Genomic DNA, 18,188 nt, shown 5'->3' with positions numbered 1-18,188 from the left:
TTTCTTTGTAAGTTATTTGAATAAAAATTATATGCTGCTGCTGCTAAGTCACTTCAGTCATGTCCAACTCTGTGAAACTCCTTAGATGGTAGCCCACCAGGCTCCTCTGTCCCTGGGATGCTCCAGGCAAGAATAATGGAGTGGGTTGCCATTTCTTTCTCCAAAAACTTATATGATTAAGCATTAACTTATTTAGTGTAACAATGATATCAATTTTTAGTGGAGCTATTAATTTGATTCACAAAAAGTTGCTAATGTGTTCGAACCAATTAAGTGCCCAACCATAAACGACTTTTTTATTAGGTAAAATGACTTTTTTAAGAAGTACCTTTCAACAGTTCCATAATATTTGACAGAAGGATGCACAAATTGTTGGTTAAAAAGTCATGAAGCTGCAGTCACCTGAAATGAAACTAATGATAAGATAAACTAATAATGAGAAAATAGAGAAATTAAGGAAACAATTCCATTCACCACTGCAACGAAAAGAATAAAACACTTAGGAATATATCTACCTAATGAAACTAAAGACCTATATACAGAAAACTATAAAACACTGGTGAAAGAAATCAAAGAGGACACTAATAGTTGGAGAAATATACCATGTTCATGGATCAGAAGAAGCAATATAGTGAATGTGAGTATACTACCCAAATCAATCTATAGATTCAATGCAATCCTTATCAAGCTACCAACAGTACTTCTCACAGAGCTAGAACAAATAATTTCACAATTTGTATGGAAATACAAAAAAACTCCAATAGCCAAAGCAATCTTGAGAAGGAAGAATGGAACTGGAGGAATTAACCTGCCTGACTTCAGGCTCTACTACAAAGCCACAATCATCAAGACAGTATAGTCCTGGCATAAAGACAAAAAATATAGATCAATGGAACAAAATAGAAAGCCCAGAGATAAATCCACGCACCTATGGACACCTTATCTTTGACAAAGGAGGCAATAATGTACAATGGAGAAAAGACAATCTTTAACAAGTGGTGCTGGGAAAACTGGTCAACCATTTGTAAAAGAATGAAACTAGAACACTTTCTAACACCACACACAAAAATAAACTCAAAATGGATTAAAGATCTATATGTAAGACCAGAAACTATAAAACTTCTAGAGGAGAACATAGGCAAAACACTCTCCGACATACATCACAGAAGGATCCTCTGTGACCCACCTCCCAGAATATTGGAAATAAAAGAAAAAATAAACAAATAGGACCTAATTAAAATTAAAAGCTTCTGCACCACAAAGGAAACTATAAGCAAGGTGAAAAGACAGCCTTCAGAATGGGAGAAAATAATAGTAAATGAAGCAACTGACAAACAACTAATCTCAAGAATATACAAGCAACTCCTGCAGCTCAATTCCAGAAAAATAAATGACCCAATCAAAAAATGGGCCAAAGAACTAAATAGACATTTCTCCAAATAAGACATAGAGATGGCTAACAAACACATGAAAAGATGCTCAACATCACTCATTATCAGAGAACTGCAAATCAAAACCACAATGAGGTAACACTTCACGCCAGTCAGAATGGCTGCGATCCAAAAGTCTACAAGCAATAAACGCTGGGGAGGGTGTGGAGAAAAGGGAACCCTCTTACACTGTTGGTGGGAATGCAAACTAGTACAGCCACTATGGAGAACAGTGTGGAGATTTCTTAAAAAACTGGAAATAGAACTGCCTTATGACCCAGCAATCCCACTGCTGGGCATACACACGGAGGAAACCAGGATTGAAAGAGACATGTGTACCCCAATGCTCATTGCAGCACTGTTTATAATAGCCAGGACATGGAAGCAACCTAGATGTCCATCAGCAGATGAATGGATAAGAAAGCAGTGGTACATATACACAATGGAGTATTACTCAGCCATTAAAAAGAATACATTTGAATCAGTTCTAGTGAAGTGGATGAAACTGGAGCCTATTATACAGAGTGAAGTAAGCCAGAAAGAAAAATACCAATATTGTATACTAACACATATATATGGAATTTAGAAAGATGGTAATGATAACCCTGTATGCGAGACAGCAAAATAAACACAGATATATAGAACAGTCTTTTGGACTCTGAGGGAGAGGCAGAGGGTGGGATGATTTGGGAGCATGGCATTGAAACATGTATAATATCATATATGAAACAAATCGCCAGTCCAGGTTCAATGCATGATACTGGATACTTGGGGCTTGTGCACTGGGATGACCCAGAGGGATGGTACGGGGAGGGAGGAAGGAGGGGGGTTCAGGATAGGGAACACATGTATACCTATGGCGGATTCATGGTGATGTATGACAAAACCAATACAATATTGTAAAGTAATTAACCTCCAATTAAAGTAAATAAATTTATATTAAAAAGATGTTATGGGGAGGAAGGTGGGAGGAGGGTTCATGTTTGGGAATGCATGTAAGAATTAAAGATTTTAAAATTTAAAAAATAAAAAAATAAAAAAAATAAAAAAGTACTATTTTGTAAAATTATATTTAAGAACACTTTTTTAGAAATGACTGCTCAAGTCTTAAAATGTAAGCAGATTTCTAGCTAATATGGTAAAACATACCCTTATGAAACATTACAATGAATGTACACAAAGTTTCAATTTACAAGGACAAATAAAATAGAAAAGAAGGAAATAGACAACAGCATTTTAGAAGTGTTGACAGAGTTTTGGTGGATGGAATGGTAACTGACTCTCTTGAGGTGGAAAGCTGAGACCTAATGACTACAGGAAAGAAAGTGACCAAAAACACACATACCTGTGCCTTATTGATCAATAATGCTGCTCTCTCACAGAAGCTTTTTCTATATGTCGCCTCTTTCTTTAGTGTATTTAGCCAAAAATACATGTCTACAAAATCATGAATATTATTATTTCAGCATTAAAAGTATTTTTATTATTCACTCAATGAGAAGGGACCTTGCCTATTAAAAACAATCTTTTTAAATTCTATATTTCCTCAAGCTACCACCCTTTTTTCATTTATTAACAGCTAGTCTCCTCTATTCCTCAATTGAATATAATTGATTTTTGTGTTTATCATTCAATTTAAACTTCTGTTCCTGTGGTCATTAGTGACTTTGTGTCTCTAATAAACTTTTCTCAGTCTTCATCTTTCTTGACTTCTTAGCAGAATTTGATTCTCCTGACTACACTTTACATTATGAAATAGTCTTGTCCCTTGTCTTCCTAACAAAAACTAAACAGAGCAACCCCTCTTTTCTAACTTTAGGGAGTTTTCATTTCCCTAACAGTTCACTTCTTTTCTGTCTTCATTGCAGGCTCATTTTCTCTATCCATTAAGTCAGTATTTCAGTTCATCCACTTTGAATGGCAGGCCCTCTTATTCTCTCATTTTATATTCTCTCAGGCAAACTCTCTAGGTCTGCAACTGTCCTAACCATTTATATGGTGTCCATTCTCAAATTTTTATCTTCATCATAGGACTTTCTTCTGTAATCCATATTTAAGAATGCATTTATCTAACTAGCATATCCTCTAGGTTGTTTCCAAGGAAATTCAAAACACTACAGGACCAAGATGAAACTGGGTGATCCTCCATGCCTGAACATGATGTTCTTTCATCATTCTCTATTTGATTTAATGGATACAGCCATAAACCTAGAAATACAGGAGTTAGCCCTGACAACTCATTTTCTCTCACTGCTCCTTTTTGCACAATGTCATCAAATCCTGTTTACCTCCCAATATCTCTCAGACCCATCCATGTCTCTCATTCTCCATTTACTTTTCTCTTCCTGATTCTAAACTACTAAAAAATTTCTCTTGAGTTGGTACTGCAATCTTCTAACTCCTGACTTCTGTTCAAGACCTTCCTACAGTTTTCATAACACTGAAGCCAAAATGATATTAAGAAAATGCAAATCTCCTTAGGTAACCCACTACTGAAAATCCCTAAATAGTTTCAAACTGCTATTAGAATGCAGACAAAACCTAACATAGTTTATATGGCTTTATGTGGCCTGGATTCTACCTATTCTTCCAGTCTTATCTCAAATCACAGTCTCCCTTGCTCTCCTCATCCCACATTTAAGTTATTTAAATGTGCTTTTACTGTGTCTCAAAATAAGGCATTTGTGTATGCTACTAGCTTGTTTCACAGTTTTTCACACATCCATCTGCTCCCAATCATCATTTATAGACATCTTTTCATTCTTCAGAGTCCAGCTCAAACACAACTTTGTCAAAAGTATTTCCTTAGTTAACCTCATTTGTACCCTCAAATCTACACCCCTTAAGTCTAGGTCAGTTTACTTCACTATAGATTCTCATGCTGCTATATTTATTCAGATCTTTTTCCTCTGTTTGTTACTAGAGATCCATTAGTATGATTATTTGATTTTCAGTTTATGTCACTAGATTTTAAGCTCATTAGGGCAGCAATTATACCTCATTATCTCACTGATGTCTAACACCTTGCACCCTGATAGACACCTTGCCTGGTAGACAGTAGAAGCTTAATAAATATTTGCTAAAAAAAATCTATTAAATAGGAATTGATGTGTTTGGAGAAAGAGCTTTGTGTCGACATATAAGGATCCTGAGATCAATGAAGAATCAGTGAACTTGAAAATGGGTTAATATAAATCACCCAATAAAACATAGAAACAGATTGAAAAAGACAGAAAATAGAGTGTCCAAGAGTTACAAGACAATAATTATCTGAGACATAATTATGAGACAAATTATCTGACATACAGATAATTAGAACACAAGAGGAGAATTGACAGTAAATGGGCTGGAAAGAAATATTTGGAGATATATTGGTCAAGATTTTTATAAAATTAATGAAAATATTCAAACCACAGTTCCAGAGATCCCTTCTTCAAGAAGGTATTTGACTGTTATTGTTGAGTTGCTAAGCCATATCTGACTCTGCCATGCGATGGACTGTAGCATCCCAGGCTTCTCTGTCCTCTACTATCTCCAGGAGTTTGCTCTAATTCATGTCCATTGAGTCAGTGATGATATCTAGCCATCTCATCCTCTGTCACCCCTTTCTCCTTCTGCCCTTAATCTTTCCCAGCAATGGGTTCTTTTCCAATGAGTGGACTCTTCACATCAGTGGCCAAAGTATTAGATCAGCAGTCCTTCAGCATCAGTCCTTCCAGTGAATATTCATGGCTGATTTCCTTTAGAATTGGCTGGTTTGATGTCCTTTCAGTCGAAGGGATTACCAAGAGTGTTCTCTAGCACCACAGTTCAAAAGCATCAATTCTTTGGCACTCAGCCTTATTTATGGTCCAACTCTCACATCCATACATGACTACTGGAAAAACTGTAGTAGCAATCTGTTGTAGGTTCATGTCTCACATAAGGATAAAATGTGCAACAGTGAAAGCACAAAATATAGGGGGGTAGTGTTAGAAGCATATTGCCAAAGGACCCATAAAGTACATGTAAAACAGTATAATATTTTTGAAAGTATATGTGATTAAAGATATAGATTGCACACATCAGAAGAATTCTTCAAAATATTAAAAAGCAGTACAAATAATGTCACTACTGGAGATAAGATGTAATAATAAAAATAGTCCAAAAGCAGGCAGAAAAAGAGGAGAAAAAAAAGAAATATAGAACAGATATAATGAAGAGAAAACATAGAGGATCCTGTTGCTTTAATGTTAGCCATATTAATAAAAGAAAAAAATGACATTGGATGTAAATGTTCTAAATCAGGAATTGGTAAGCTACATCCCATAGGATAAATCTGTTTGCTATCTATTTTGGTAAATAAAGTTTTATTGGAACACATCTATGATCACACCTTTACCTATTTTTGTGACTACTTTCATGGAATAACAGTAGAATTAAGTACTTTGGAAAGAGGTATAAGAACTGCAAACTTTAAATATTTATTGTCTTTCCCTTTATTTAAAAAAAATGCTTGCCAAACTATGGTTTAAGCAAATAAATTAATGACATTGGCAAAGAGAATATTGTAAAGAAAAGATACAGCTATACTCTGTCTACAAGGAAACTATTTTAAATATGAGCAGATTTAGAAAAATAAATGTCACACATGCATTAATCAAAAAGAAAACTAACATGGCTATCTTAGACAAGTAAACTTCAGAACAATAAAAATATCAGGGATGAAGAGAGACATTACCTCATGGTAAGTAGATTGATTTTCAAAGATGACATAGCAATCCAAAATAGTTTGATTCACCAAGATGACATAGCAATCCTAAATGTATATGCATCTAACAGAATTTTAAAATATATGAAGAAAAATTTTATCAAATTAAAAGGGTAAAATAAGACAGTTCACAATTATGTTGGAAACACATCTTTTTCTTTCAGTAATCATGGAACAAGACCAAAAAAATCCCCCAAATCATAATCTACCAATTTGACATTTAGAAACACTACATCTTAGAATATAGAGATTTTTTTTCAAGGTTTAATTTTTAATTTTTATTTTTTAAATCAAATGCTTAAAGCATTTTATTTTATTTTTAACCATTAATCATTTATTATTATTTTACTTTACAATATTGTATTGATTTTGCCTAAGATGCATATAGAAGATTCACCAAGATAGAGCAAAGTATGTTCTATAGTATAAAACTCAACAAATTCAGAGAATTGAAATCATACGAAGTGTGTTCCTAACCACAGAGGAATTAAACTAGAAATTGCTTGCAATCATTCTGTATCTGTACAACCATTTTGTTTTTAACTTGCAGTACAACATTTAATAGATTACAAGAGCTATTTAACGATTTATTGTAAAATAGCCTTTGTGCTAAAAGATTTCACCCAACTGTAGGTCAATTTAAGTGTTTTGAGTATGTTTAAGGAAGGCTAGCTTGAACTAATGTTTGGTAGCTTAGGTACATTAAATGTATTTCACACTTTCTACTTGCAATGTTTCTAATTTACAATGAGTTTATTGGGATTTAATCCCATCATAAGTCAAGGAAGATCTGTAGTAGAAAATAAGGAATGTCTAAAATCAATTATCTAAACTTCCAACATAAGAAACCAAAAGAAAAAGAGTATTTGAACCTTAAGGAAACAAAGCAAGGTGCCAGGGTCCAGCCCCAGTGGATCCAGGGAATTCGAAGTGTGGACAGAGTCGGCGAGGAAAAACTTATTTATTTATTAATATAAGATTAGATTAGGAAGAAATAGTGTATTAGGAAAATTAAGTGGAGAAAGAAGGCTGAATAACTTGGATTACATGGAAGACCAATAAAATTCCAGACAAGGAATTTGCACCATCTACGTTGGGCCACCGGCGCTCGCTTGAATATCTAAGCGTGTGTCGCCTTCAACTCCCTTTCGCTCGGGTCTTAACAGCCAGGGCAAGTAAGTAGACTTGGCAAGCCTCCGTGCCCCAGATGGAAATTCAGCCTGAAATTAAAGTAAAGAGCAGAGGGAGGGAAAGGGAAAAAAGGAGAGAGAGAGACACGGGGGAAACCAGTCCAGCGACTGGCTCTGTCTTCTATTGTTTAGAAGGCCTTTTATACTTTTGATAAAACATGGAGATCAATGGGTAACACAAAGTTATGCAGCGTTAGCAGTCCAGACTCTTATCAAAACCAGGCTTTTCTCTCTGCAATACCTAACTGTATACACAAGTCTTAGGTGATTTACATCATCTTCTGGCCAAAAAGGGCCAATTAACATTTTACAGCCTTTTTTCTGATAAAGGTTTGTCAACCAGAAGACTTATTTGTGTTGATCTTCCGAAAGTCTGGTGCCACTCTCCAAAAGCACTAAATAAAGTTACATTCTTACATAGCAAGGACACAAGAGGAGTGCAGTGATATATAACAAAGAGAAAAGTAATTAACTCAAAAGTCTAGTGTTGCTAACATCAAAACTATTATATATCTTTTTCCATATCCCATTTACATTGATTAACATCCTCCCAGATGCCTAAAAGATAAAGAATATGGAGGCCTGGCAGCAGTCATTGAGTCAACAGTGAAAACTCATCACCAATATGATTTTTAACTCTTTAGAAAAGGCTCTGTGTCTTTAAGACGCTTTTAAGCTTTGTGTGTCTCGCAGTTGGGGGGCTGTAAGCAATTCACAAGCCATAAGAGGTCCGGGGAACCTGTTAGGCAAGCTAGAGAGCAATCAGAGGGGGTTTAACTGAAACATCCCTTTCAAATGCAGACGATTAAAGGCCTGAGTTGACTTTTTTCCAGAGAATATCAGAAAAGTGGAAAAGCAGAGTACAAAGGCTGGCAGATTCTTATTTTGTGGGGGGGGGGGGGGGAATGCTCAGGAAATTCCAGAGGGAAAACCTGAGGTCTGATTAGCCTTGCCATCAGAGCTCTTGCCGCATGACCTTGTCACGGGTGGAATTCCTCATGCTGGCTCCCGGCAGCAAGGGAAGTGATAATGATGAGGAGAAATTTATGAAATTGAAAACAAGAATGAATGGACAAAATAATGAAAACAAAAGTGGACTATTTCACCATATTAATAAAATTGATAATTCTCTACCCAAACCAGTCCACAAAAAGAGACAAATAACATTAACCCATAAATTTGACAAAATGATAAGAAATGTACAAATTGGTGAAAGATAACTGCCACATGACAGTCAAGAAGAGACAGATAAATTGATGATTTAAATTTATAGTTAAAAAGATTTCTGCATTAAAAAGAAACTCATTTCTCATGTGTGTTTCTCATTTATTCTCACACTACTATCAAACAATGCTTCTGACATCTGATGTGTGGGTTTCATTCCCACAGCGAGCAATTCTCTGTGACATCAGTTGAATATTCTATGATTTAACTACATTCTGATACTATGTACCCAAAGACAGTGTCAGATACCATAGGTTGAGAGTTTAATCCTGTGAGACTGCACACCACTTCAGGTGCCAATGACAAGTAGTAGGTCTCCAAGTTATCTATAACTTCTGTCTAATTTGGTTTCAAGTCAGAGGTTCCCATGACCTCCTTTAATTCAGATTTGATTATTAGCTAGAAAAGCTCACAGAACTCAGGGAAGCATTCACTTACATCTAACAGTTCATTATATAATAAACGATAAAAGCACTACTATCACCCAGGGAATTCCAAGGGATTTAGGAACTCTGTGTTAAGAGTGAGAGTCAAAGACCAAAGTATTAGAACAAAAGATGCTCCTAGTGCTTTTATAACTTAGGGTATTACAAGGGTTTTGGCAGTTCTACTTCAGGTACCAGAGGTCTAGACCAATGCATGTATTTACTATTATCTCACATTTTCCAATAAAGAAAACTTTAGACAGAGGAGGCCTCACTAATGAAGTATACCCATCCTTGAAAAGATAGTAGTATCTCCTCTAAAAAAGTTCTGCACCACACAAGAGAGCAAAGATTTAAAACTGCTTTCATGCAGACAACAGTTCAGTTCAGTCCCTCAGTCATGTCTGACACTTTGTGACCCCGTGGACTATAGCACACCAGGCTTCCTTGTCCATCGCCAAAGCTTGCTCAAACTCATGTCCATCGGATTGGTGAAGCCATCAACCATCTCATCCTCTGTCGTCCCCTTCTCCTCCTGCCCTCAATCTTTCCCAGCATCAGGGTTTTTGCAAGGAGTCAGTTTTTCACATCAGGTGGCCAAAGTATTGGAGTTTCACCTTCAGCATCAGAACTTCCAATGAGTATTCAGGACTGATTTCCTTTAGAATGAACTGGCTGGATCTCCTTGCAGTCCAAGGGACTCTCAAGAGTCTTCTCCAACACCACAGTTCAAAATTATCAATTCTTTGGCATTCAGCTTTCTTTATGGTCCAACGCTCACATCCATACATGACAAATGGAGGAAACATAGCTTTGACTTTGTTGGCAAAGTAATGTCTCTGCTTTTTAATATGATCTCTAGATTTGTTAGAGCTTTTCTTCCAAGGAGCAAGTGTCTTTTAGTTTCATTTTTGCAGTCACCATGGTTACAGTGGTTTTAGACCCCAAGAAAATAAATCTGTCACTCTTTCCACTGTTTCCCCATCTACTTGCAAAGAAGTGATGGGACAGGATGCCATGATCTTAGTTAAATAAACAGGGTGGCAATACACAACCTTGCTGTAATCCTTTCCCAATCTGTAACCAGTCGGTTGTTCCATGTCCGGTTCTAACTGTTGTTTCTTGACCTGCATACAAATTTATCAGGAGGAAGATAAGGTGGCCTGGTATTCCCATCTCTTTAAGAATTTTCCACAGTTTGTAGTGATCCACACAGTCAAAGGCTTTGACTTATTCAATAAAGCAGACGTTTTTCTGAAATTCTCTTGCTTCATCTATGAACAAACGGATGTTGGCAATTTGATCTCTAGTTCTTCTGTCTATAAAATTCAGCTTGAACATCTGGAAGTTCTCAGTTTATGTACTGTTGAATTCTTGCTTGGGGAGTTTTGAGCATTACTTTGCTAGAATGTGAGATGAGTGCAATTGTGCACTAGTCTGGACATTCTTTGGCATTGCCTTTCTTTGGGATTGGCATGAAAATTGACTTTTTCCAGTCTTGTGGACACTGCTGAGTTTTCCAAATTTTCTGGCATATTGAGTGCAGGACTTTCATAGCATCATATTTTAGGACTCAAAATAGCTCAACTGGAATTCTGTCACCTCCACTAACTTTGTTTGTAGTGATGCTTCATAAGGCCCACTTACACTCAAGGATGTCTGACTCTAGGTGAGTGATCACACAACTGTGGTTATCTGGATCATTAAGGGTTTTTTTTTTTTTTTTTGCATAGATCTTCTGTGTATTCTTGCCACCCTTTCTTAATATTTTATGCTTCTGTTAGGTCCACATAGTTTCTGTCCTTTATTGTGCCCATCTTTGCATGAAATGTTCCCTTGGTATCTCTAATTTTCTTGAAGTGATCTCTAGTCTTTTCCATTTTATTGTTTTCCTTTATTTCTTTTCATGATCATTGAGGAAGGCTTTCTTATATCTCCTTGCTATTCTTTGGAACTCTGTATTCAGATGGGTATATCATTCTTTTTCTCCTTTGCCTTTAACTTCTCTTCTTTTTTCAGGTATTTGCAAGGCTTCCTCAGACAACCATTTTGACTTTTTGTATTTGTTTTTCTTGGGGGTGATCTTGATCCCTGCCTCCTGTACAATGTCATAAACCTCCATCCATAGTTCTTCAGGCACTCTATCAGATCTAATCCCTTGAATATATTTATCACTTCCATTGTATAAACTTAAGGCATTAGATTTAGGTCATACCTGAATGGTCTAATGGTTTTCTGTACTTTCTTCAATTTAACTCTGAATTTTGCAATAAGGAGTTCATGATCTGAGCTACAGTCCCCTCCCAGCCTTGTTTTTACTGAGTGCATAGAGCTTCTCCATCTTTGGCTGCAGAGAATATAATCAATCTGATTTTGATATTGACCATCTGGTGATGTCCATGTGTGGAGTTGTCTCTTGTGTTGTTGGAAGAGGGTGCTTGCTATGACCAGTGTCTTCCCTTGGCAAATCTCTGTCAGCCTTTGCCCTGCCTCGTTTTGTACACCAAGGCAAAAGTTGTCTGTTACTCTAGGTAACTCTTGACTTCCCACTTTTGCATTTCAATTCCTTATGATGAAAAGGACATCTTTTTTTTGATGTTAGTTCTAGAAGGTCTTATAGTTCTTCATAGAACCATTCAGCTTCAGCTTCTTTGGCATTTCTGGTTAGGGCATAGACTTGGATTACTATGATAGTGAATGTTTTGCTTTTGAAACAAAGAGAAATCATTCTGTCAGTTTTGAGATTGCAGCCAAGTATGCTTTTGTTGACTATGAAGGCTACTCAATTTCTTCTAAGGGATTCTTGCCCACAGAAGTAGATATAATGGTCATCTAAGTTAAATTCACCCATTCCAGTCCATTTTACATCACTGATTCCTAAAATGTTGATGTTCACTCTTGCCATTTCCTGTTTGACCACTTCCAACTTACCAATTCATGGACCTAACATTCCTTGTTCCTATGCAGTAATGTTTTTTACATCATTGGACTTTACTTCCATCACCAGTCACATCCACAGCTGGGTGTTGTTTTCACTTTGGCTCCATCTCTTCATTCTTTCTGGAGTTATTTCTCCACTGATCTCCAGTAACATATTGGGCACCTACTCACCTTGAAAATTCAACTTTCAGTGTCATATCTTTTTGCCTTTTCATACTCTTCATGGTGTTCTCAAGGCAAGAATACTGAAGTGGTTTGTTATTCCTTTCTCCAGTGGACCATGTTTTGTCAGAACTCTCCATCATGACTTGTCTGTCTTGGTGGCCCTACATGGCATTGCTCATAGTTTCATCGAGTTAGACCAGGCTGTGGTCCATGTGATCAGTTTGATTAGTTTTCTGTGATTGCGGTTTTCATTCTGTCTGCCCTCTAATGAATAAGGTTAAGAGGCTTATGGAAGCTTCCTGATGGGAGACAATGACTGTGGCGGAACTTGGGTCTTGTTTTGATGGGGGGGGGGGGGGGGGATGCTCTGTTAATCTTTAATCCAATTTTTTGTTGATGGGTTGGGCTGTGTTCCCTCTCTATTATTTGGCCTGAGGCCAAACTGTGGACCCATGCCTCCACCTGAGACACCTGGACACTCACAGGCAAGCCTGATTCAGTCTCTTGGGATACTGCTCCTTTCTCCTGGCCCCTGGTGTGCACAAAGTTTTATTTCTGCTCTCCAAGACTCTTTTTCCCCAGTCCTGTGGAAGTTCTGTAATCAAATCCCACTGACATCCAAAGTCAAATTCGCTAGGGGTTCTTAATCCCTTTGCTGTATCCACAGGTTGGGAAACTGTTGTGGGTCCTAGAACTTTATCGCAGCTCTCTGGTGGGACTCATGGCAACCTCCTCCAAGAGGGCTTATGCCACATGCTGTGTCACCCAGGTCTGCTACAACCAGAGCCCCTGTCCCTGTGGAAGGCCACTGCTGACCCTTGCCTCTTCCCTTAGACTATAACTAAAGCATTAAATCAAAATTACAAGAAAATATCTTTCATTAATACAGACAGAAATACACAACAAATATTATTGTCACATTATTAATGCAGAAATAGGATAATAACTCAAGATGAAGTGAAGTTTATCCCTGGAATACAAAGTTAGTTCAACATTCAAATATCAAACTGTATGAGATATCTCCTGAAAGTGAGAGTAAGGAAGTCTGTATATCCATTCTTCCCTAAAAACTATGAAAATACTAGCATTGTGAAATCAGCTTTTTGAAAATTCCTTAAGTTAACCAAATGCAACAGTTGCAAATGTATTGAAGAAAAACTGTTGAACCTTGCTAAGAAAAGCAAGTTCTATAATATTTTTACTTAATCTCTTCTCATCCCCTCATATAGCTCTATCAGTTCAGTTCAGTCTCTAAGTTGTGTCTATTTGTGACTCCATGGACTGCAGCACACCAGGCTTCCCTGTTCATCACCAACTCCCAGAGCTTGCTCAAACTCATGTCCATTGAGTTGATGATGCCATATAACCATTTCATCCTCTGTTGTCCCCTTCTCTTCCTGCCTTCAATCTTTCCCAGCATTAGGGTCTTTCCCAATGAATCACTTCTTCACATCAGATGCCCAAAGTATTGGAGTTTCAGCTTCAGCATCAGTCCTTCCAATGAATATTTAGGAATTATTTCCTTTAAGATTGACTGGTTTGATCTCCTTGCTGTCCAAGGGACTCTCAAACATCTTCTCCAACACCACAGTTCAAAAGCGTCAATTCTTTGGTGTTCAGCTTTCTTTGTAGTCCAGTTCTCACATCCATACATGACTACTGGATAAACCATAGCTTTGACTAGACTGACCTTTGTTGGCAAAGTAATGTCTGCTTTTTAATGTGTTCTCTAGGTTTGTCATAGCTTTCCTTCTAAGGAGCTAGCATCTTTTAATTTCATGGCTGCAGTCATCATCTGCAGTGATTTTGAAGCCCAAGGAAATAAAGTCTCTCACTGTTTCCATTGTTTCCCCATCTATTTGCCATGAATAGATAGGACTGGATGCAACTATAGCCCCATAGTTACCTTGAAACTCTTCAGTTTTTACAGTGTTAGCTATGAACGCTAGATATACTTCTCATAAAATAGGAACAACATCTCATCAAATACAGAATATCAATAAAGATATAGAAAATATTAAAAATTTTCGTTCTAGAGTCGAAATGAACAATAATTGTAATGAAAAATTCACCAAAGGAGTTCAACATCAGAAACAACTAGGAATAAGAAAGAATGAGCCTCAGAGAAATGCAAGACAATGTTTATGTGTCAACTTATGTGTAATGAGAGTTCTAGAAGATAAATCAAAGGGACAGGAAAATATTTGAAGAAGTGATATCTGAAAATTCCTAAATTTGATGAAAAACATTTATATTTATTCACACATCCAGGAAACAAGCTTCAACTAGGATAAACTAAAAGAGAATCACACCTATAAATATCACATTCAAACATACTCAGAAAGAAATGATTGTTAATCAAGTATTCTATATCTAGTATAACTGTATATCAGAAATGAAAAAAAAAGAATAATGTATGAATAAAAGCTGAGATAATACATTCTTAGCAGATCTGCCCAGCCCACAGGAAAACTAAAGTGAATATCAGAAATTAAAGGACACAGACAGTAATTCCAATTCATGTGAAGAAGTATAGAACACAGCTGAAGGTGGTTATATATTCATAGGTAACTATAAAAATAGCATAAATGTATTTTCATTCATAATTATTTGCTTCTCATGTCTGAATTAATATACAATCCATAAAGTAATAGTTATGTTAATGCAACTATGTTGAAGGGCTTATAATGTATAAACATGTAACTTGTACTACAAAAATAATAACAATAAGGTTAAAGGAAGAAGCCATAAAGGAATAATATTTTAAAAACCAAGCCCTCATATTTAAATCCAGTTGATTAAAATCAGTTCAGTGGAGGCGTGGGGGAGCAATCATCTTTTTCAACAAATGGTGCTGACACTTTATACCTTACACAAAACTTACTTTAAAATAGATCAAAACCTAAATGTAAGACCTGAAAATAGAAAACTGCTAGAACAACCCTATGGGTTGTTGTGACTTTGGAATAGAGCAGTGTACTCTTAGATATGACATCTAAAATACAAGCAACAAAGGAAAAATAAATTTGGCTTAACCAAAATTTAAAACTTTTACATAAATCAACTTCAATAAAAAAATTTAAAACTTTCATGCTTCAAAGAACACTGTAAAGCAAAAAGACAACTGGAAAAATGAGAGAAAAAATTTGTAAACCACATGTCTAACAAAAGTCTAGTATCTAGAATGTTTAAAAAAATTCACAACTAATAAAACACAACTCAGTTTTAAAAAGGACAAAGGATTTAAATAGACATTTCTCAAAAGAAAATAAACAAATGGCCAATAAGCACATGAAAAGACAATGCCATTAATTATTTGGGGAATACTACTACAAATCACAATGAGAGGCTTCTTCACCACCATTTGGATGGTTACAATCAAAAAGAGAAGCACTAACACATGTAGGCAAAGATGAAACCCTCATAAAGTTGTTGGTGGCAATGTAGAGTTGTACAACCCCCTGCAGAAAACAATTTTGCAGTTTCTCAAAAAGCTAAACATATCATAACCATATAACTCAGAAAGCTTGCTCCTAGGTATATAGCCAAGATAAATAAAAAACATGTGTTCATGAAAAAACTTATATATCAATGTTCATAGCAACATTAATCATAATAGCTAAAAGGTGAAAAAATGTTCACATTTACCAACTGATGAATGAATAAGCAAATGCGTTATATGGGTCCAGTTGAATGTTACACAGTCATGGAAAGAAATGAAGTACTGATTCAAACTGCAACATGGATGAACCTTAGAAACATTATGCTAAGTGAAAGAAGCCAGATACAACAGACCATATGCTTCATGATTACATTAATTTGAATATGCAGACAAGTCAAATTCACAGATGAATGATGGTATGGGGAGGGAGGAGGGAGGGGGGTTCATGATGGGGAACACATGTATACTTGTGGCGGATTCATGTTGATGTATGGCAAAACCAATACAATATTGTAATGAAATTAACCTCCAATTAAAATAAATAAATTTATATTAAAAAAAGAAAAATGAAATTAGGGATTAATTTTAAATGGGCATCTGCAGTAACAAATGAAGTGCACCCTGCAGCACCTCCCAGCTCTTTAGTTTCAGTGCCATTTCCTCACCTGGCCTAAAGGTCTGCCCAATCCCAACACCCATCAGAAGGGTTAAAGCTCCACTAATTCCAACCTCTTGCCTAGGCTTGGCCCAATCCAAGTGGTGGGCTCCACAGTCTCTCTCCAGAAGATTGGCAAAGTTCAGAAGCCACCACTGAACTTCCCCAGTAAGAAGTGGAAGAGGAGCTGCAGGAACCAAGACACAATGGAACACACAATCACAAGAATGTGATTCCAGGAATGCCTACATTTATCCCCCCCGTACTTACTTGGGAACAAGAAAAAGCTTAGATTGTGCAACTGCAGATAGAAGCCCTGACTTGTAAACTGCACAGAGGAGACCTGGGCATACCTCCTAACCTGGGGGACACGTCCCCTTCCCCAGAGCCCATCTACAATAATGAGGGGAAAGAGGCTTAACACTCGTGACTTCCACACCCACAAGAAGCTTGAGGAGGAGCAAAATAACATTGTCACCAAAATGGCTTCCCTCAACCCTGATTTCAAGCCTCTTGCAGGTTATAAACCTCCAGCAACATATGTGTGCAATAAAGTAATGACCCCACAATATGAATATCCAGAAATCAGCTTTGTGTGGCTCCTAAGTGGGCCCAGAAGGAATACCTTGAAGAACACAAAGAAGGAATATAATGCCAAGATCTTGAATGGGGGGAAAGGCTCTGTGAAAGAAGGGAAAGTAAGGATTAAAGATAGCCAGATGCTGCCAGGAGAAGATGAGTCCCTTCACACCCTGGTGGCTGCCAATACCATGGAGAATGTGAAGATAGCAGTGGAGAAGAAACATCGTGAAGCAAGGTATAGATACCCCTGAGGACCAGAATGATCTACAGAAGATGCAGCTTCGAGAGTAGGCTTGCTTGAACGGGACCCTTTGGGAAGATGATAACAGAATCTTTAGACCCTGGCAGAGCTTGGAGATCCACAGCATTACCAATATCACAGTGTGTATGAAGTGTGGAGGCTGGTGACCCCTAGTTAGCTCAGGGTAAAATGCAGATGATACCTGGAAAGTACAGTTGTGGACTCTGGGGTCTATTGCCTGCATCAAGGAAATTATATGATGTCACCACTGTTGCTCTCTCTGGTCCTCTTCTCCCATCCTAACACCAGTTGCAGCTTCTGCCACCCCCTCCTTCCAGCAGCAGTATGGCTTTCAGAGTCCCTTTGCCAGAGCAGCAAAATACAAGGACTACCACCACCACCACCACCAGCACTGTCCCAGGGTCCATTCTTCCATGGAAACAGCAATAGCCAGCTGCCACAGCTTCTCCAGTAGCCCCTCACATGCAAGGCAACCCCATTGTGGTTCCCCTTTCTCCATGGATCCAGGCACCTCTGTCACATGGTGTCCCTCTGAATCCACCGCATCCACCACCTGGTTACATATATATGTAAGGCATGATATATGGGCATGAAAATGTTTTAAAGCAGATATAGGATGATGGTCACACCACTTAGAAAAATTACTTAAAATCATTAAACTGTACACTAGAAATTAGTAAATTTTGTGATTTGTAAACTATACCTCAATATATTTGTTTAAAATCAATTAATATAAATCAGCATATCAATGGATTAAACATAAAACCAAGAGATCCACACAATTGGTTTAGGAAAATCACTTGAAAGAGTTCAAATGCATTCATGATATAAGTTTCAGGAAGCAAAATACAAAGAAATCTTTAAGGTGATGAAGGAATCTACAAAAACGTGTAACTAACATCAAATTTAATGTTCAAAAATGGAAAGTTTTCCCCCTTTTGGATATAATACAGGAATGTCTATTTTCATCATTCTTACTCAACATTGTACTGGAAGTCTTATCCAGTTCAATAAGGATAAATAAAATAGATGGGAACAGAAGAAATGAATTGTGTTGTCTAACCAAAGTTGTGATTATCTACTTAGACAAGCCCTTAGCTAACATTATGCTCAACGGTGAAAA

The 18,188-nt window shown here is 37.0% G+C and overlaps 1 pseudogene; it reads left to right on the top strand.

Annotated features, from left to right (window-relative positions):
* LOC138930894 (splicing factor 1 pseudogene) overlaps window positions 1–17,211 on the top strand; it is a 28,340-nt pseudogene extending 11,129 nt beyond the window's left edge.
* Window positions 17,212–18,188: the final 977 nt, after the last annotated feature.

The sequence above is a fragment of the Ovis canadensis genome, chromosome X (genome assembly GCF_042477335.2).
Source record: "Ovis canadensis isolate MfBH-ARS-UI-01 breed Bighorn chromosome X, ARS-UI_OviCan_v2, whole genome shotgun sequence".
Classification (NCBI taxonomy): Eukaryota; Metazoa; Chordata; class Mammalia; order Artiodactyla; family Bovidae; genus Ovis; species Ovis canadensis.
Note: the sequence above shows the minus strand (reverse complement) of the source record. Positions and strands in the feature narration are given on the sequence as shown.